The 21,259-nt window shown below is 34.3% G+C and overlaps 1 protein-coding gene across 1 annotated transcript in view; it reads left to right on the top strand.

The window, feature by feature from the left end:
• Tenm1 (teneurin transmembrane protein 1) overlaps positions 1 to 21,259 on the top strand; it is a 788,119-nt gene that overhangs the window by 8,883 nt on the left and 757,977 nt on the right. Inside the window, exon 2 of the mRNA XM_010608026.2 lies at positions 8,230 to 8,296. The gene's annotated coding sequence lies outside the window, so the exon portion shown is untranslated. The remainder of the gene's footprint in view (positions 1 to 8,229; positions 8,297 to 21,259) is intronic.

The following is a 21,259-nucleotide window of genomic DNA, read 5'->3' as shown; positions in this document are numbered from 1 at the left end:
AATAAATAAAAATTTCAATTAAAACCCAAAAAAAAAAAATCAGTAAAAATTATCCCCATTCCTCCCCCTCTTTTCTCTCTCTCACTGTGTCCCTCTCCTCTCTCTCCTCTTCCCTCCCCCTTCCTCCCTGCTGCCTCCTATTTCCAAGGGTTAAAGGTGGTACAGTATGTTGATGACAAGAGAAAGGAAATAAACTCTGAGACACTCACAGAAGTATTCGTATTGATTACTCTTATTATTATTTTTCTAACTCTGAACAATTCCTTATGTGTCTCCTTAGAGAATTGTAAGTATAATGTGAAATATAATTATTTATATTGTATTTGTCTCATATATTCTTTCAGTACATTGGGTAGGAGCTAAAATGACACATCAATGTCCTAGAGTGGTATTCTTTATTTTAGATTTTCTCTGTGCATGTATTTATATGTTGTTAAAATATTTGTGATTTGTCTTTCATGTTTAGTCTAATAAAATCTCAATACTTAGATGTGATGCCACTTATTTTTGGTTTGGAATACAGAAAGTGTTAACACGGGGGCGCTACATTTTTTCTTTGTTTTGTTCTTTTCCTCTATTTGAGATATTGCCTTGATGAAACATTGGACAACTTGTGAAAATGAGTTAATTTTAACATAAACAATTAGAATTCAGTGCAAGGGAAATATTTTAACAGTTAATTTAACACAGAAGAGAAGAAATCTTAATATTTTTTTCTTTAAAATATGGAGGAAAAACATGTTTAAGAAAATGTGTAAAACAGCAATAGACATAGTGAGAGAACAGTGTTCACATACATTTAGCAATATACTTTCCTGCTGAAAAGGCAGAAAATTATAATCAACATTTACACAGAGTTCTGAAACAATAGGTCTTAGTGGTCTTCAGTTGTCTTCTATTGGTCTCTTGTTTTATTGAAGACTTCAATGTTTACAGATTTGGTAATACATCACAGAACAATCTTCAAAAATGAAAAATCTTAATCTGATCACGTTTCCATTCATTCTTTCACAAATTTACCCAAACCTGATGAATGCCTCAGTTTACCCAGCAATACAGAGACTTTCAGAAGACACAAAATCTTCGGGGGAAGGCAGATATATAAGCATTTTTTGATCATGTAACAAATGCTGTAGTAGAGGAATAGTTAGAATGCTCTGGAAGCTCAAAGGTTGATGTAGTTTTATGAAAAATAAGTTATTTGAATTCATTCTTAATGAATGACTGGTAATATTTTTAGTCAGAGAATATGAAAAATGACATCCTGTGTGGCATAAATATGACAGAAGAGCACAATATTAAATTAGCATAAAGTTTATCTACACAGAGCAAGAAAACCAGTTTTGTTTCTTGTCCCAGTATGAGGACTAGAGATAAAAAATAAACGTCTTATTTTATTTCCTTCTGTGTGTCTGACACACAAAAGGTTTTCAACATATTTTTTCAACATATTTGTTGAATTCATTAATGAATGTATCAGTGTTTTCCGGCAATGAGAATTTTCCTGGATTGTGATAGCTTTTCTGGTGTTTATCGAAACTCATGAAATGTGTCATATTGTAGCAGAGTCTACTGAATTAGAAGAGGGACTTTAAAGTGAGGGAGGAGTAGCCAACTGATTATTAGAAAGATGACTTCAGTAAGGGTGTCAGGTTGAAGAATAGCAGAGTTTAGACCAGTGAAAAGACTGTATTGCAACTCTGAAAAATTATTAGGATAAGAACCAGACGATGGAGAAAAGGGAGCAAATTTGAATGCTATAAATGTAGACTAAATGGGACTTGAAATTTGATTATATTCAGAGAGAATGCAAGGGAGGAGTGACTCTAAGGCTGATTATGTATTATAGAGAACACAGAAGGAAAAGTTGGTTTTGGTGAGGGTAATGAGGCCACGTTTGCAGTTATTCAAGCTAAGACACCATCTAGCCATCCAGATGGAGAAGGATTGTGACAGATGGGAATTAGGGATCTGAAGATCAGGCCTTGAGGAAGATATTTGGGTGTCGAGTCAATGTATTAGTTAAAATCATAGGGATAGGTAGGTGAGTATTATTTAAGGAGTATAGAAAAATAAGAGAAGCAAGGTTGAAAACTGTAGAACTGCCCTTAAGAGATTAGTGAAATAAGATGAAGCCTCAGTAGAGAAAGTCACAACATGAGCAGAAAAGTGGGAGGCTAAGAAGAAAATAAACTAGAGCTATGGATGGAAAGGATCTTATAAATGCCAACTGTGAAAAGACATAAAAAGATAATTTACAAGAGAGGAAATAGAAATGGCCAAGAAATGTGAAAAAGCTTAATCTTAAATAATCAAAATAAATGCTATAATGTTTTAGTTATGCATGATGAATAAGTTATAGATATATGTTGCATATCATCTATCATCTCTCTCATTGGCAATATTGTACTCTGCACGTAAAAATTTAAGAAGGTAGCTATCATATTACACGTTCTTGCTACAATAAAATACATACATATATAATATAGGTTAGAATATATATGACTTTTGTAAGATAAAACAGCATAATTGTTCAAATCTCAAATTTTAGAGTCACATGTAATTCCCATTTTTGTTGAGTCATGACATCAAACACATTAACAAATGATTACTTCTGTGGACTTCACCTTCATACGCTATTCTTCGTCTCGGCATTCTACACTAATTTGCTAGACCAATCATCTTTCTTTTACCTTGACTGCTAAAATAGTCTTCTCATTGATGCCCCTATAATGATTTTTGCACTTTATCATTTTCCACACAACTAGGGTTATTTTAAATTTAAATTAATTTTATAATTTGCTTGCTTGCTGTTCTCCAGTGGGTAGATTCTTATCATAAATTACAATATGATTTAGAAATTTTAAAAATGTTTATCATGGTCAAGGCTCTATGTGACTTGATCCCTGACTATTTATTGGACTCCTTGTCTTACTGTTCTCTCTCTCTCTCTCTCTCTCTCTCTCTGACACATACTTTACTCACAATTTTCTAGCCATATTGACCTTAATTTTCTCATTAGACATTCCATACATTATTTTTCTCTCTGGATCTTTGCACATTTTTTCTTCTGTGCGAAATGAATTTTTCCCAAAATTTTTATATGCTAAGATTTTCACTTTATTGAGATCTTTGCTCAAATGTTCCTTCATCATGCAGGTTTACTTTGAGCATACTGTGAAATGAGTCCTTTTTTATTTTCTGTCCTTTTATTGCTTCTAGTTTTTCTTCATACGATTTATCACTATTTATTACTACACTGTGCTTTTTACAATATTAGCATAAGAGGACGTGGACTTTTTGCCTTTCATGTTCACCACTAGATCCATGTCACCTAGAACAGTGCCTGATAGATAGTAGGTGCTTAATAAATATTTGGTTGAATAAGTGAATGTACAATAAAGACATAATGAAATGCTAGTTGGCATAGGTATGGGAGCTGAGGCAAAACTCTTAAAACTGCTCTTATTGTTTGGTTTGTTTCTTGTTTGTTTGTTTTTTGAGACAAAGTCTCGGTATGTAGTTCAGACTGGTCTTGTACTCACTATGTAGCCCAGGCTGGCCTCAAGCTTGCAGCGATCCTTCTGCCTCAGCTTCCAAGTGCTGGGATTACAGGTGTGCACCACTACGCCAGGCTGCTCATAATGTTCAGTCCAGTACAGTAATTGTACTTCTGGGAATTTGTCCCAAAGTAGTAATATAAAATTTAGAAGAAAATTCATTGCAAAAATTTTTACCAAGCATTATTTGTAATACTAGAAAAAAAATTTAAAAACTGAATGTTGAAGAAGGCAATTGCTAAGTGATTTCTGATAAATCTAGAAATGCATTATTTTATGGCCATTAAAGAAAATGTTTACAAATATTTTATAACAATAGCAAAAAGTTTATATTTACTACGAAATGATAAAACTGAATGGAAAATTGTACATACTCAATATGCAAAAATGAAAGATGAGAAAATGATGCACAAAAGTGATAAAATTAAAAGAATATCAGTTTGGGGAAGATGGATAGTAGGTGAATAGTTTCCTTTATACTTCATGTATTTTTAACTTTTCTATAATAAGATTACATAACTTTCATTGTCAGAGTATATTTACACCAAAATAAGGAAACAAAGAACACAAAATAAATGCTGTAACATCAAAAGTGAGATTTTTGTGATTAATAACAACAATAAACACATTCTCCTTCAGGGATGATGCTGGATGTAGAGTAATATTCCAATTATAAGTGGACTAATTGTTCTCTTACTGCTCTGTTTGGAAGAGCTCTACAGAAAAGGACAATAACTGAGATCCACTGGTCCAATTTAGTCTTCATTTATTAGAGAACCAAAGAAGGCTGAATTTATCCTGTCAAGATGTGAAAAGGATGTTCAAGGGAAATTAGGCAAGTAAAGTTTGCTTCATATTGCTGTGGAAAGCACTAGCAATTTGCCTTATGTAAAACAGAAGTGATTACTCACTATATTTCTTTATGTCATGTAATAAAAATAATTAAGTAAAGTTAGACTATAGATTACTCGGCTATTCAGCCGCAGTCACCTCTAATGGAAAAGAAGAAAAATAACATTGACAACTTTTGGCAGGTCTCATCATTAGAAATGCCCATAATGCCAGAAAGAAAAGAATCAGCAGCCAATAATGTAAACCCAGAAGTGTTCTGGGCCCTGAGGAAGAAAGTGACAATACAAAGCATTATAGCATTAATTGTCTAAGAGCACTGATCATTGCAATTTGTAAACCGCCTCTTATTAACACAATTATTTTGTACAAGGTCTTTCAGTAAATGTCCCATTAGAAATATAGAATTAGTAGTTTTAAAACCTATGTAGCAATATGTAAATATATACTCATTAGAAAAACAGAGTGTGACCTATATGCAGCCCAGGGTTCCTTGAAAATAGAAACAGTGTTACTACAGGTATTATAGTTATAATTAGCATATAATTGAGTAATTATTGAGAAACAAGTAAATAAATGTCATGTTCCCTCACTCAATAGAAATTATACTTTTAAAATCCACTTGAAAGAGACAGCTATCTTTTTACACATGTATACATTATTCAAATAAATGTATATTTACTTATGTTTATAATTTACCAATATTTTGACTGGACTTTTAGACTTTTCTGCTCACTCTTTATACATTTTGTCTTCATAGCTAATCTTGGCTGATAGCATATTTTCAGAGCCTGCAAACTTTTTGAAGTAGAATACCATTCTTAATGTAAAACCAGACAAGAGGCTGTAGTTCTGTTTAAAATCTAAGTTTGATGATCTCTTAATGATCTGTCTAGATTTGGGTTTAGGACTCTGCTTGCTGGATCTATCCTGGAATCCAAACAATGATCCTTCCTACGCGATGCATTTCTGACATCGGGGGCTCCTGCTGTTTTTGCCTCTGGTATACATTGATTTAGTCCAATGATGATACTACTGAGCATTCCAACTTTTTTCTCTTAAAGGATATTTATCCTTTACATGCTATATTAAGACAGTCAATAGTTTCTTTTTTGGAAATAAACTCTTGAGTAGTCTAGGGATAAAAAAGTGAGGGAAATGATATATGTTGGGAGCTGTTATGGTATGGCAAGAAACATGGGTTATTTGACATAGATCAACCTATGATCTGGCCTTCTCTAACCATGAATGGAGTGATACACTCCTAAAGGCTCCAACTTGAAGGCAATTGAACAGTGAGCAGGGAAAAGCTGTATCTTTTTAAAGCCCCTTTACTTCCCAATCTTTTGTGTATCTCACTAAGGCAAAATGCTTCATATAAAGCAGTTTGTTTTTTAAAGCATGTTTCTGCTAGCCTCCATGCAGAATCAGCCTGATGGGGAAGAAGCCAATTTCTATAGACTTGCTCTAGTATATGCATCACAAGTGCCAGAAATATAATTTGTAGTCTGGATGCAAGTACTTTCTAAAACGTCTTCTCTTGAAAGATTCAAGTTAGCACTATTATGGAACCATATCAACACTTGAGCAGATCTATGTCTTTTTTTTTTTTTTTGAGCAACATTAACAGTGATGAAAAATGCACATCAGGCAATTAAATTGCAACTAATCAAGAGCACTACTTCAGTCTATTATGAATGATTTATATATAGTGCATTGGATATGGAGATCATTATGGTAGTATGGTACTCTTATTATCATTGCAAGGTTACCTTGATGATCTTTGTCACAGTGATAATGATATTACTGACCTGCATTTTTAAAAAATTGCATTTAAATATTATCTTCTGTCTTGATTTACTGGTGGAAATATTAAGTTGCTTTTTTCTTACTACTGAAATTTTGTTTCAAATATAAAAATAATAGGCTTAAGGATTACTTGATTTAGTCCAATGATGAGGCCAAAAGGTTAATTAAGCACCCGTCATAAAATGCTGGAAGGCTAACATTTATAGGTGTCTTTTCCCTTTTTTTGTGCTTCAATTCACCCCACTCATTTTCTAAAGTACAGTTCTAAAAAATTTAAAACATACACCATTTTGTAAACTGATAATATATATTCATTACAGAAAGTTAGAAAAATATACAGAGGAAAAAGAAAATCATATATATTTTACATTCACAATTTATTTTTTTCTACAATGGACTCCCATTGTAATTGCATTGTAAGGTGTTTTATCATTTATCAATATTTTGTGAACATCTTCCCATGTGTTGAAAAATTTAAAGTCCCTTCCTTCTCTATATTTTCCAGAGTATAATTTAGGAGGAGAAAATTAAAACTATAAGTAGAAAGAATACGAAATGACAATTAATATATCTTAACTATTCTTATATCATACTTAAGGGTCCCTTAATAATCCATCATGTTAGTCATTCCATTCCATGATCTACTTAATGAAATTTCAATTATTGCATATTTAGGCAATTTTCAATATTTATTACTTTAAACAATCATGAAAAATTCTTATATACATCTCTTTGTGTACATCTTTGAGGATAACTTTATGAATACAGAATAAATGGATCAAAGAAAGTGCGTATCTAAAAGTTTGGCAGCTACTGATAAATTTTGCCATAAATATTGTATCGATTTACATTACTGTTAGAAAGGAGCTAAAGGTGTAGGGAAGGTGGGACGGGTAGGGGAAGGGTAATAAGGGAAAAGAATAAAATGTGAGATAAAGAAAAGATGGAAATGAAGTGTTTGTAGATGGGGAGGGGAGGAGGGGGTGAAGGGAGGGCAGGGACAAGGGGAAAAATGAGAACCTAGACCTGGCATGTAGAGGTTCAAGATCCCAACGATGAATGTAACTGTACTGTATCCCTAAAATGTACCAATAAACTCAATTAAAGCTGAAAAAAAAAGAATTGCTAGAAATCGTGTGTTAAACATCCATGTGACTTCATATTGGGCACTATATAAATTGAAAGAAGAAATGCATCTTTCAAGAGGAATAAATTATTGGGGATCACTATATAATAGGACATCTCCTGCTTAGGACTAAGCATGGTACATGGAGACACATTTTATAATCACTTTTATAACTAATGAATAAAAGTATCATGTGGGACTTTGGCAAAAGGAATTAACCCAAAGTGAAAAAAACCTGAATTTTATTACTGGTTCTGCCACCTACCATACATGTGTGTTTGTGCAAGTCATTTAACCTCTCTAAACCTCAGTCTCCTAATTTTATAGCAAGTGTTTGAGAAACAAGTAAAATGTATACATGAAGATTATTTATAAACCATAAAAGAAAATCTAAACATAAGAAATTGCATTAGTATTAACATTAGTGAAAACTTCTTAAAATTGTGGGTGTTTTCTCAAAATGAGTGGTACGTTGAGTGAAAACTGAATAATGTTAAATTGGGAGAGACTGTGGAATGGATGAGATTTTCATACTCTATATTCCTCTTGATATACTCTTCTATAATTAAGAAATTCTCAGGGTCTGGGGATGTAGGTCAATGGTAGAGTGCTTGCTTAGCATATGTAAGGCTGAGTATTTGATTCCAGAGAGACAGAGACAGAAACAGAGACAGAGAGATTTTTCTATCAGCAAAATTTATTAAAAGATATTTCTTTTTAAAAAAAATCAACCTCTTTATCCCTTGTGAACTACAAAATGAATTGTCGTGCATTCACAACCTCCCTCTTAATTGCCATGCCCACCCTTCTTTCCCTCATATAAGGACTGATTTGGACTTGTCTGTATATTTTTTTGAAGGCTAATTTGGCCTAATTTGTTTACAGGAATATACAAGGGTGAACTTTATTCAGCTGTGTCCTTTTTGATTCCCTCATCTTCGGATCTATTAAGGTATGTGCATTCTACACTGAAATTTACTTTGCTAATTGAGCATACAGCTACATAAAATGAAAAGAATGGTATATTCTTGTGACACCATCAGTTATATTTATTGTATGTTGTAAATGAAATGCATTGTTTTCAACTTTTTGATACGTATTTGTCTGTATTATAGATAAGCTTATCTGTGCACTTTATAATTGTTAGGATGTTTTCGTGAAACCAAACATGCAGGCTGTCCTGTATGCTTGAATAACTGTGTGACCTTTTCCACATTTCCGCTACTAAAATCAGGAGACTCATTGACTAATGAGACCGTTTGCGTATGTGCAGGAACACTAGGGGCCAATGAGGATATTTGCAAAGTGATTTAGTAGTTCTCACTACCTCCAAATAAATACGGTGCTCCTCTGTATCAGTGGAACAAATATATCTATTCAGAAATGTTACTTATAGAACAGTATTTATCTTCTGAAATGAATAGTTAATTCTTTCGGAAGGTCATAAGTAAAATATTTGTATTGACACAGATATTGTATTCATTTATTTATCCTTCCATTCTCCTTCTTTTCATCTGTCTATCTATATGCCCAATAAATATTTATTGAGTTACTACCAGGCAAAAGTTATTATGCCTTTTCTTCTGGGAAATATAGTAGGGTACATAGAATTCAGTCAGAATATTGATAAAGTACGTGCTTTTATGGTGAGTCATGTTAGAAAGAATGTGTAAAAAAGTCTGGAAAAATGGGGGACTTGTCTCCCTGGTCTTAATTCTTATTAAACATATTATTCCATATTCAATGCTTAGCAACCACACAATAGAAAGCACTGATTTTTTACACTTTGGTCTCTGTATCTAGCAGGGCAGTCCATCATTAATCAAATATGAGCTCTTACTCAAAATCGTAAAAATGTCAAAGGGCGAAGTGATTTTGTGGTAAGTTGGTAAGTCTTTGTCATCATTTTATACTTTCTTGAAAGTTCATAAAAGGAAGTATTTAAAAAAGAAATCCCCCAAATCTTACAGCTCCCATGGTCTTTTGAAAAATACAGTAAAAATATCTCATTAAGTGTTTCATTAATTGAGTTACAAGTAATTGACATTAGTAATTGACTATTTGCCATTCTTCTAGAATTACAACTTTTAAGGGAATAATAATGCCAAAGTTCACATCATTCTAGAATGAAAAGATCAGAAAACAAAACTACATATATAAGAGGAAGCTTATTAAGGATGGAAGTCAAGATTTTCACATATTATATCATTTATGAAAATAGTTTTCTTAATTTGGGAATTGTGAGTTTGCCTGTTGTGTGCTATCAAATGAAAGATATTTTTCATACTAAGAAAGTTTAAATGTGTGACAAATGTTAGCCTTACTAAGCTAATGTAAATGAATACAACACAACAGAAGAAAAAGATAGCTGACAAGTCCAAAGAATGCATATTTATAAAAATAACTGGAACTCAATATTTTAAAAGTTCATCAAATAGTTAGTTTTCCGTCTTCAGACGACATAGCTAGTATTGTCCGCCAATGGGAAATTTGAGCTCTACTCTGAATTAGTAATACACTCCTCCTGGGATCATTTCTTGTCTTAGTTACTTTCTTCCTCACTAAACACTCACAAAATAAAGGAAGCAAAGTTTATTTTGGGTCACAGTTTACGGAGATTTTAGTCCATAATTGGCTGGAAGGCAGGAAGCAGAGCACATCAAGGGAGGTGGGAGAGAGATAGACCTTTCCAAGACTCGACCCAGTAAGCCTCCTCTCCACCACCAGACTTTACTTCCCAAAGTCACATTTGGCTGTAAACTCATCAGTGGACTGACCTAGTGATTGGCATGCCCCTGTAATCCACTTACCTCCCAAAGCTTCACCTATGAGCAGGTAAGGCTTTGGGGGGGCATCTACATATAAAGTGTAGTACTTCTCCTCTCTGAGCTTTAGTTTCTCAAATCTATACTAAAAACTTTGGACGTGATAGCTCCACTATTTTTCCTGCTCAAAAATTCCATGATTTTTTTAGAAAATTAAGGACTTCCCAAGTATGCAATATGGAATCAAGATTGGTACATAAATTGCAATACTCATAGTCATTATTAAAATGAATGCAGTTTGTTTAATTGGTTTAGTGAGTTGGTAATAGAACATTTATTTTTTTCTTGACCTAAAGCAATTGTATATCCTGATACCACTACCACTCACTCACCCATCCTCCACACACCAGTATTAGCATTATACTAAATAAAGTCTAAATTTGCTAGTAGTTTCAAGTTTTCCTCCTTGGTAAAAATGCTGAAGTGGGATTCTTCTGTGCTGGTCCTCCGTCAGTCTCTTAAATGATCAGCAAACTATGTTTTCTTCCTCTTGCAAGGTGGTCATTCAAGGTCAAGTATATCTGTACCTTGGAACCAGTCAAGTGCATTACCCAATGACTTCAGACTCCAGTGCTTTTAATCTGGCAACCTTCATGAGCATTGAGTTCATATTAAAGCATTTAAAATATATTCTCCTTCATCTATGTATCACAGCAATAACAACCTGTGCACAGGACAGTGTCTAGGAGCAAATAACCACTTGGAGTTAATGATCTGAGGGGCAGCTGAAGGACCATTGACTCTTTCTAGTGAGTCCTTCAACCCTATAAAATACCTATTCCTGAGGTGCCAAGCCTTCAATAAGTTTTCTGTCTAACATCAGATTAAATAGCAGCCATAAATAATAGTGTTTAATACATAATAATGAGATGTGGTAATGCAATAAAATAGCAACAATTCTAGTACTATATAAAGACTATTCTGATCAAACTAAAAGAAGGAGCAGTAAATGAAGTTCATGAATCATAATATTTTAAAAGTGACTTTCACCTTATTGATTTGAAATGAAATATAAGTAAGAATTCATACGGTTTAGGGGAGCAGTTCCCTTTCTTTTGTTCCATATGCCACTGATAAATGATTCAATTTAGAAATAATAAAAAATCCCTATGACATCTATTTTAAATAGATTTTTAAAGTAGTGTATGCTTGGCTTTTCCTCCCACCTTTTAAGCACTAGATTTGCAAAAAAGCAACTCTACAGATGTTCTTTTCTATATGAAACACTTTTTATTTATTTATTGTCGTGCCAAATATTGTCATCATAATGTACCAGGCATGATACTAACTGCTAAGGAAATAAAAATCAACAAGAAATGTACTCCCCACTCACAAGCTCATGCTGGAGAGTGGAGATGTGACATATACACAGAAAAAATGATATGGACTACATATGATCATATTAGTTAATGCCATTTAGTTTTCTAAATAAAAAGATTCATATATCAAAACTTACTTAGCAGGGCAATGATACATGTAGTCTAAAGTAGTCCCTTACTCAAAAAAATTACAGCCATCACTGGTTATGGTAGGCATAACGACCCTCTGAAATACGTTCATGCCCTTATCTCTGGAATCTGTGAGGTTGTCATGTCATATGGCAAAAAGGAATGAGGTTGCACATATAGAATTAAAGTAACTAGCCAGCTGGCCTTAAGATTAGGGAAAGCATCCTGATTACCTGGATGCGCCCAGTGTAATTAAAAGGATCCTTAAAAGTGAAACGAAACAGAAGAGACAGCAGAGAGAAACAGTAGAACAACTTGGTCTGACTTTGCTGTTTTCAAAACTGAAGGGGTCAAGGAATATGAGTAGCCTCTAAAAGTTTGGGGAAAAAAGGGAAATAGTTTTTACCCTGGAGCTTTCACAATGGATTTCTACCCTGCTGCTGACATCCTAATTTCAACCTTTAAAAACCTATTTTAGATTTCTGATTTCCAGGACTCTTAAGATAAATTTGTATTATTTTATGTCATCAAATTTGTGATAATTTATTGCAGTGGCTAGGTGTGAAGACACACCTCTATATTCCCAGCTTCTGGGGAGGCAGTGGCAGAAGGGTCAAAAGTTTCAGGCCAGTCTAAGCAATTTAGCAAGATGACCTAAAAAACATAAAGAAAGAAAGAGCTCCTGCCTAACATGAGTGAGGCACTGCATTCAATCTCCAGTACTGAAGGAGAAGAAAAAAAAAAGGAAGAAAGATAGAAATGAGAGAGAGAGAAAAAACATGTACAGTGAAGTTTACCCAATCCAAAAAATTGAGAAATCTGAGGTTGTCAGCTAGCTATGATTGCTGCAAAGCATAGTTCATTCTCATCGTAGGATAGCTCTCTAGCGACCATTTTTCTTCGATACACATATCAGGCCTTTCCATCAGAAATACAGCCATTTGTGAGGTCTCTGAAAACTTGACAATTCTGTCACCCCATTACCAGTTCAGGAAGAGATTAGGCTTATTTTCCTCTCCTTCTGTGGGGCGCTTGTGCGCCTTCCTCCCATCCCCCCTTTCCCTACGTTCCTCCGCTTCATGTCTGGAATACAAAGTTTCTGGCTAGATGAGAAGTGAAAATTTTTCTTCCTTCTTTCACAGACCCCTAATAGCAGCCACAAAAAATAGAAGCCCTGTTATTGTAATAGATATTCTTGGCTTGAATTTTATGACAAGCAAAAATTGGAAATTGCATATGTAACTGGAATCTCAAGCTAGTGGCCCACTGCTTACGACTGGTCCTCAGAAGTGTTTTGCTAGTTACCAAGGATTATTCTTCCTGTGTCTCTCCCCTCCACTATCTTCTTCTCTCTTCCTTTTCTCTCCATCCTTTTTAAAATTCTTATAGCTTGAGAGTTCCCTCTTTGATCCCATAGTTTCTGCCTCCACTTCTGTCTTATTTTCTGCTTACTTTACTCATGTGCTACTAGCCTGGGCTTTGTGCTACAGAGGTTAAAGGTATATGCTTTAGGGCTTAAATTTAGAACAATTTCTGCCACATGTTAGCTTCAGCAAGTCAATTAAGTAGAATATATCTAAACCTTAGTCTCCTCAGCTCTGAAATGGAAACAATAGTTACACCTGTGGATCAGAGTTGTAAGGTTTAAAGTGACATGCACGTGACATATAATACACTTTGCACAATGCCCTGCATATGTAACAAAGTCCATGCTCAATGAATAGTGCTATTTCTCTCAGTACTGTTACTGCCACAGTAAGGGCACAGAGGGGTATAATTAATTCCACTTGATAGGGGAATGAGAAACAGACACTGCAAAGGTTTTAAGTAGGAAGTAATGCTGGTAACACAAGGGCTAGGTCTGTAAGTGTGGTCTTGTTGGAAGTAGGAGCAGTGGTACAGAAACCAGTTCCTGGTCTCTCAGAGGAACTGCATTCTATAGAGCTAGCAGGTAATATAGAATGTAAACAAGAGAAGAGGCAGAGAAGTATGTTGGGAAGATATAAATGGAATTTTATGGCTTGTGTCCTACTAAGGAGAATACCCTTTTTCTTGTAGCCAGTGGTTTTTAAATTTGTCTTGTAAAATTTGAAGTTTGCTATACTCTCTACTGGACCTCTGTTTTGCCAGAGGGTACACTTCTGAACCAAGACCACCAAGGGGCACAGTTTAGAAGCTACTGCTATAGGCAAGGAGGAACTAGAGAAGGGTTTTAATAATCACCTGTGGGATATAAATGTTTCCATAAGATCATGGCATGGAGAATGAACTGGAAGAGTCAAAACTGACAACCAAGAAACCAGTCAGAAGATTATTGCTATAGGCCAGCTGGGACATGATAAGGGGAAGGGGGGAATTAGCAATCAGGGTAGTGATAAAGGGATAGATTTGATCAGTGGCTGTCAAACTTGAGAGTGCATCGGAATTACTCAGAAGGCTTGTTGAAATCGCTAGACTCTACACTTCAATTGCTGCTTTAGTTGGTTCCAAGTAGGGCCCAGAAATTTCCATTTCTAACCAGTTCCCAGGGAATGTTGATGCTTTTGTTCAAACGACTACGTTTTGAGGACCATGGGATTTTAAATACAATAACTATGTAGAACTGACAAGGACGGGTCAATCAATAGATACAGGAAAAAAAGGGAAAGTTTTCTGGTGTTGAATACTACATAGATGGTGATATTATTTCAAATTACTAAGAGTAAATTTAGGCTAAATTTAAAACATAAAATATTCATAACACTATCAAGGGCAGGGGAGCTAAGAATATTTAAAGATGCTTTGTCTTCAGATTCCAGGCTACCTTCTGGAGAACTTGACTCTGTACTTTTGTACCAGCTTCTCTTGTTCGCACTCCACCTCCATTTTTGTGCCTTGACACCATTTACTACAAAAGTGAGTATAGTTCTAGGGAAGAGGTAGAATAACAGGTTCCTTTTTACCTCTGCTGCATTTGGGGAGCTTATGGAACATTTAAATGAGAGAACCTGAAAAACAGGCTTTATAGTTTTATTTAGAATAAATTCATATTGTTTTAGTTTGGTCATTAACTCTTGCTTATGCAAAATAAAAAGTATTCAAGAAATAGGTCCTAATGTTCCTTGATAAAGCTTTAATCCCGGACTTTCTACATATTTGTTGTCAATTCTATAAGGATTTCTGAATGTTAAATTTGCTCATAGCTGACAATCATCCTTTTTATAGTATAGATCAGTGACTCCAAATCATATTCATTTTTAGATTGCCCTTAAACACTTCTGTGACCTAGCTTCTCTATATTACTGACTTATCAAAAAGGAAAATCAAAAGTATGGTAGAATATCCATGCTGTTAAGTAGGGGAGAAGAAAGGAGTACTATATAGGTTGTCATTTTTCTTCTTTACTTTTTTTCCCCCTGTTTTTGTGGCCCATTTCAGTTTCAGTCAGAGTTTCACAGAAGATACAAGTTATCTGTCTAAGGTTGTAAATAGGCAGGGAAAAAACCTTTCTTTCATTTTTTGTTTGTGTTTGTGTTTGTGTTTTAGCTTTTTTGTTTTTTGAGACAGAATCTCACTTTGGAGTCCAGGCTGGCCTCAAACTCATAGTGATCCTCTTGCCTCAGCCTCCCTAGTGCTGGGATTATAGGCATGCACCACCATTCCTGGCTAGAGGAAGTATGTTATAACAGGACATAATACATACATGCACCAAAAGGTTGAGGAATAAAATGGGACTTACTAAATATACAGGAGTAATAGAAATGGATACTAAGCAAAAATGATTAGATTATTAGGCTTGATCGTCTTGTCAGGGTGCAATTTCAAATTAATTTTTCTTCTTGTGAATAATATATCCTTGCACACATATATATGCATATCAGGTAGATATGCATATATAACATTAAATCTGTTGATTCACTTTTCAATTTACAATTTCATGAAGCTGTAGAATCATCTTAATGTGGAGGGCAGAAATATGATAAGATGGTGAATTATGGCCATTCACTGCCAAAAAACTTCCTTAAAAAGATACATTTAACATGCTATTCATTCTTCTTTGGAAACTGCTCATCTTAGAGTCTGATTACATACTTGTAATTTGTAGATAGGACAGCCACTCATATACTTCCATCTGCGCCACTCATAATGAATCTAACTTGCAGATTCAATTCAGTTTCTAGAAACATTTATCTTTGATCTTTCAAGCAAAATAGAAGCATTGCTCAATTGGTATTTATTCCACTAGCCTAGGGAAAAAAACTCAGGAAGAATGACCACAAAACTGAAAACAAAGCTTTAGGGGTTCTGCTAAGTGTTTACCAATAAGCCATGATCTGAAATACATCCATGTTTATCAACAAGTCCAACATTGGATGCGTAGGAAATGGAATCAGAATTAAAAGAATTTGTTCTTGTGGCTTCTGGAAAAACCTCTCTGAGCAGAAGTTCTTCCTTATAAGTGTTATTGTATCTCCATGATATTGCTAATTTTCAAAGTTTATTGAGAATCTCTGTGTGTGTGTGTACATATATATAATATGTCATATATAATATAGATGCATGATTTTTCTTTTATATATGACATATAAAAGAAAAATTTGAAAAATCAATGACAAAAATTCTGAAATAATTATAAAGGGGAAATATAATCCTGTGTCATGTGGTACATGGTAGCAAATGTCATTCTCTAGGATAGATGCTGAATTGGTAACCTTCAAATATTGTCCTATTTTCAGTAGATGTCAGACAGATGAAACTATTCAAAATGTCTGATTTCTGAAAACACAACAGTAATGTATTTTGTCCCAGACTTATCTATACTGCTTTATATGAACTTTTTTATAAACACACTTTAAATGATGTGTCTGACTGTCACTGTAACATGACTGATTTTGTTTTTTGTTTGCAAAATATTCATCTAGGTAAGTGAGATAGGAATAATAGGTAGTATATAATACATGTAAACTTTCAGTGATAAGTTAATGTAGATCGTGAAAGTTTTCAATGCTTTTCTTTATCTTTTATAAGGCAGGCACAGTGCCACTGAGCTAAATGCCTTTTTTAGTTTTACACTTTGATTTGTTCTAAAGAACCTAGATTAATACTTTGTACTTTATAAAGTTTATTAACACAAAATGAAGGATGTATTTATATACATGCCATGATCCAGGTGTACATCTGTATACTGTGGGATGCAGGTACCCTTTACTGGTAGTAATTTGCATAAAAAACATAATTTTAAACATAAAAGAAAGATGAAGTTACTATTCATTTTGTTGCTGACAGTTGCTTCAGGAAATATAGGAAGGACTTCAAAGAAAACCCTTTGGTAATTCTAAGAAAAGCTGATTTTCAGTTAAGTATATTTTTCTGATTCATTTTGCCATTTGGTAAACACATAATGATAATTCCTTCAGACAGATGAAATATTCATTAGAAAGAGAAGTGAAAATTTTGTAATAGCTAAAATTTGGAAACAGCCCAATTGCCCATCAAGTGGAGACGGGATAAAGAAGATGTGTGTGTTTTTTTAATAAAATGGAGTACTACTCAGCCATAAAGAATGAGAAATTAGAGACATTTATAGCTAAATGGATGCACATTGAGGCCATACTCTTAAGTGAAATAAATAGGACACACATGTGCAAATACTGAATAGCTTCTTTGGTGTGAGAAAGTGCAAGTGTAAATAAGGTTTAAATTGTATAATTGACAATGTGAAATAGGAAGAAAATGTGCAAAGGGGAAGGGGAAATGGGGTTGGTAGTGGAAAGGAAATAAGGAAAAGGAATAAATATAAGAAAAGGAAAAATGGAAACAAAGTCTTTGTAAATAGGGAGGGGTGGGGGGATGAAGGGAAGGCAGGGGGATGGGGAAAAAATAAGAACCAAGATACATCCTGTAAAAGTACAAATTTCCAATGATGAATGTCATCCTATTTTATATCAATAAACTTAATGAATAAAAAAGAAAATGAAGTGAGAAAATTATGGTACTATTAAATATAGCAAGGCAGTGGGAGGTCTGTCAAGTATATTCTGAACTGAGGAAAATGAAATCAGCATTGTCCTAAAAAGAGACCACATAATATGCAAACTTTTTAAAAGGTTATTTCTATAAAGTCTGAGGAACTCCTGGCCTCCATTAAGATTTTTGTGCTTGAGACCCTAAATTTTAAGTATGATACCTGCTTTGTCTGCAGAATTTTTTTTTAATCTTCATTTAATTATTATCCTTGGAACTTAACATCCTGGTACATTTGAAGAAAAATGCCTATTTTATTACTTATGGGAATACATAGTTTGGAGTACCAAATGATTTACAGTAGAGTTTACCAACAGGGCTATCTTCTAAAAGACTAATATATATCCTTAACATGTTTAGTATCAAATGAAGTACATAGTGCATACAAATTCTGAGAAATCTACCAAATGAATATTGGCCATTAAAATATATTCACATTATTTATACTTAGGTAAAATGAACAATGATGACATTAAAAGTAGAATTTTTTTCTCATTGAGTTTATTGGTACATTTTAGGTATACAGTACAGTTACATTCATCATTAGGATCTTGTACCTTCTTTTCATGGCCAGTCTTGGTTCTTATTTTTTCCCCATACCCCTGTCGTCCCTTCACCCACTCCTCCCCTCCCCATTTACAAACACTTTATTTCCATTTTTTCATTTGCTCATATTTATTTATTTTCGCTTATTTCCTTGTGCTTACCATTAGCACTTCCCCTAAACCTTTACACTTTTGTTCCTATCTCACATTGTCAATTATATCATTAGGATCTTATTTACAATTATAGTTTTTCACACCAGAGAAACAATTTGGTATTTGCACATGTGTGACTTATTTCATTTAAGAGTATATCCTCAATATGCGTTCATTTTCCTAAGAATGACTCTAATTTCTCTTTATGGGTGAGTAATATTCCATTTTATAGAAAAACCACATCTTCTTTATCCAGTTCTCAACTGATGGGCAAATGGGCTGTTTCCAAGTTTTAGCTATTACATACTCTGCCACTATAAGTGTAGGTGTGCATACATCACTGTGATTGATAGGATTCTTTTAATTTTTTGGAAAGATGCCCAGCAGGGGGATGGCTGGGTCAAATGGAACCTCTAGTCCCAGCTCTTTGAGTAATCTCCATATTGATTTCCATAGTGGTTGCACCAGTCTGCACTCCTACCAACAATGGAGAAGGGTTCCTTTCACTCCACAACCCCGCCAACATTTGTTATTGGTTGATTTCTTGAAAGCAGCCATTCTTGTGGAGTGAGGTGGAATCTCAGTGTTGATTTTGTCTGCATCACTTGAATGACCAGTGATGTGGAACATTTTTTCATATATTACTTGATGCTTTTAATTCTTTGTCTGAGAAATGTCTGTTCATTTCTGATGCCCACTTTTGAATTGCATCTTTATATAGGGGGTGATTTTTTGAGTTCTTTGTGTATTTTAGATAATAGTCCTTTGTCTGAGAAGCAGCTGGTAAAAAGTTTTTTCCCACATTGTAGGTTGTCTCTTAGTTCTGTTGATGGTTTCTTTTGCAGTGCAGAAGCTTTTTAATAAGATGAGATCCCAGTTGTTGATTCTTTGTGCTAGTTCCCGTGCTACTGAGGATTTGTTCATAAAATCTTTTCCAATGCCTATTTCTTCAAGAGTTCTGCCTAACTTATCTTCCAGCAAGTTTAGTGTTTCTGTTTTAATATTTAGATCTTTAATCCACTTGGATTTTAGTTTAGTGCACGGTGAAAGATAAGGGTCTAGTTTTAATCGTTGGCAGGTTGAAATCCAGTTTTTCCAACAACATTTATAGAAGAGGCTATCTTTCCTCCAGTGTGGCTGGCTCTTTTGTCAAAGATGAGGAAGCTGAGTACATATGGAATTGTTTCTGTATCTTCCAATCTAATCCACTGATCCTCGGGTCTGTTTCTTTGCCACTACCATGCTGTTTTTATCACAGTAGCTTTGCAGTATAGTTTCAAATTGGGAATTGTTATACCTGCTGCCATGTCTCTCTTGCCTAGGATGACTTTTGTTATTCTAGGTCTCTTCTGGTTCCAAATGAATTTTTAGACTATTTTTTCTAGTTCTGTGAAATATACTGTTGGAATTTCTATCGGCATTGCATTGAATCTGTATAGCAGTTTTGGTAGTATGGCCATTTTCACTATGTTGATTCTTCCTACCCAGGAGCAGGGGATATCTTTCCATTTTCTTATATCCTCTTTGATCTCTTTTTTCAGAGTGCTGTAGTATTAAATGTAGAGGTCTTTTGCTTCTTTCTTAGATTGATTCCTAGATTTTTTTTTTGTATGCTATTGTGAAAGGAATTGTTTACCTAATTTCTCTCTCCATGAGATTGTTATTTGTGTACAAGTAGGCTATTGATTTTTGAGTGTTAACCTTGCATCCAGCTACTTTGCTGAAAGTGTTAATTAAGTCTAGAAGTCTTTTGGTGGAGTTTTTGGGGTCTTCTATGTAAAGTATCATATCATCAGCAAATAGAGACAGTTTAACTTCTTCCTTTCCTATCTTTATTGCTTTAATTTCTTTCTCTTGCCTAATTGCTGTCGCTAATGTTTCCAGAACTATATTGAACAGGAGTGGTGCTTGTGGGCATCCTTGTCTTGTGCCTGATTTTTAGGTGAAGGTTTTCAGTTTTTGTCCATTTAATATGATGTTCGCTGTTGGTTTTTCATAGATAGCCTTTATGAGGTTGAGATAAAGACCATCTATTCCAATTTTTGCAGGGTTTTTACCATGAATGGGTGTTGAATTTTGTCAAATGCTTTTTCTACATCTATTGAGAGGATCATATGGTTTTTGTCCTTGACTCTTTTAATATAGTGTATTACATTTATTGATTTATATGTGTTGAACCATCCTTGCATCCCTGGAATAAATCCAACTTAGTCAGGGTGTATGATCTTCTTGATGACCCTCTGTATTCTGCTTGCCAGTTTCTTATTAAGGATTTTTGCATCTATATTTTTATTAAGGAGATTGGCCTCTAGTTCTCTTTTTTTGTTGGGTCTTTCCGTGGTTTGGGAATCAAAGTAACACTTGCTTCCAGGAGTGAATTTGGAAGTATTGCTTCCCTTTCAATTTCATTGAAAAGTTTAAAGAGTAGTGCTAGTAGTTCTTCTCTAAATGTCTTGTAAAATTGAGCAGTGAATCCATCAAGACCTGGGCTTTTCTTCATTGGTAAACTTTTAATTATATTTTCAGTTTCACTGATTGTAATTGGGGTGTTTATAATATGTTTGTCTTCTTTCTTCAACTTTGGTAATAGAAATACAATTCTTATGTGTCACCAATAACACTACTGCTCTTCCAGTTAAAATCTCTGAATGTGGTTGAAAACAATCACTTTTCAACCTTTAGACTAATACCAAATGTCTAATATAGTGGGAAATTTAGAACTACAAAAGAATTGCGTTTCAGGGGACCTTGAGAACAGTAATTGCTCTAGCCTTGTCCTAGTATGTGAAGGTGTACATAAAGGGTAAGCCAGTAACATGGACAGCATTATCAACATAGAATTATTTATTATAAAATGTGTACAAGGGCCGGGGATTTAGATCAGCGGTTCAGTGGCCTGCCTTGCAAGTGCAAGGACCCGAGTTCAATCCCTGGTACTGGG

The sequence above is a fragment of the Fukomys damarensis genome, unplaced genomic scaffold (genome assembly GCF_012274545.1).
Source record: "Fukomys damarensis isolate Sample0158 unplaced genomic scaffold, DMR_v1.0_HiC HiC_scaffold_39, whole genome shotgun sequence".
NCBI classification, from domain to species: Eukaryota; Metazoa; Chordata; class Mammalia; order Rodentia; family Bathyergidae; genus Fukomys; species Fukomys damarensis.
This window is presented reverse-complemented; position numbering and strand designations above follow the sequence as displayed.